The following is a 962-nucleotide window of genomic DNA, read 5'->3' as shown; positions in this document are numbered from 1 at the left end:
GGTTTTCGACGATCGAGTGTGTGGTGCAAGTGAAAAGACACACACCCAACAGTTGGGACCCCAAAGGCTTGAGTTGTTACTGTTTTTTCTACGGTCATTCTTCCTTTTCATCTTTTCCTTTCAATTTCTGTGATGTTAACATTTACACCACGTAAGCCTCAAAAGTTATAACGAAACGTTCAATATTTCAATAATTTAATAATAATTCTAATAATAATAAAATTAAACTAGATTTTGTTTAATTGTCTCTTTCAATCTCTCTTAGTAAGTAGCATTATATATCTTTATTCTTTTGTTTCCATTCACATTTAATTAAATTGAATAATTACAAATGTTTATATATATATATATATGCCAAAGGCGACTAGGCATAATAAATTACAAAGACCACTCTCATTCAAAAGAAAAATAAGACAAACACACATCAATTTCAATATGACACTACAGGCATAAATTAATTAAAGTTTGGCGCATCAGGATTTGCCAAGATGTGAGCTTCCACTGCCTTGAACATTCCCAAGGCCTTTTCCTTGCCAGACTTGATATCCACATTCTTGATCTCAATGTCACCAATGGCATAGTAAGTGCTGCTGCTCTTGCAGATGGATCCTCCCTCAGGTGACGCCTCGAATTTGATCTCATTATAGATTTTCTCGAGTGTGTTCATCAGAGCATCTCCCTCGATCACGGTGTAGCTGTACGTGAATTTTTCCTTGTCAATCCCATCGATCCTGTTTTTCACTGTTTTGAACTGGCTGCCTGTCAAAATTGAAAACGAAAATCACTTGTAAAACATTTGTACTATCGAATGTTTTAAGGAGAAAAATCGAGAAATGTGAAACTAGCCTTCGCCAAATTAAGTTCACTTGCTTGACAGTTCCAGCCCGTCCATCTCCTTCCAGGGTTTCAACACTCTTAATAGCTTGTGGCAGGATCTAGGGAATGAGGTTGTCCGAATCAAG

At 36.6% G+C, this 962-nt stretch overlaps 1 pseudogene; it reads right to left on the bottom strand.

Annotated features, from left to right (window-relative positions):
• Window positions 1-454: 454 nt before the first annotated feature.
• Window positions 455-962, bottom strand: part of LOC110421551 (major allergen Pru ar 1 pseudogene) — a 580-nt pseudogene continuing 72 nt past the window's right edge.

Source organism: Theobroma umbraticum, unplaced genomic scaffold (assembly GCF_002168275.2).
Source record: "Theobroma umbraticum cultivar Fairchild unplaced genomic scaffold, ASM216827v3 scaffold_130.0, whole genome shotgun sequence".
Taxonomy (NCBI): Eukaryota; Viridiplantae; Streptophyta; class Magnoliopsida; order Malvales; family Malvaceae; genus Theobroma; species Theobroma umbraticum.
Note: the sequence above shows the minus strand (reverse complement) of the source record. Positions and strands in the feature narration are given on the sequence as shown.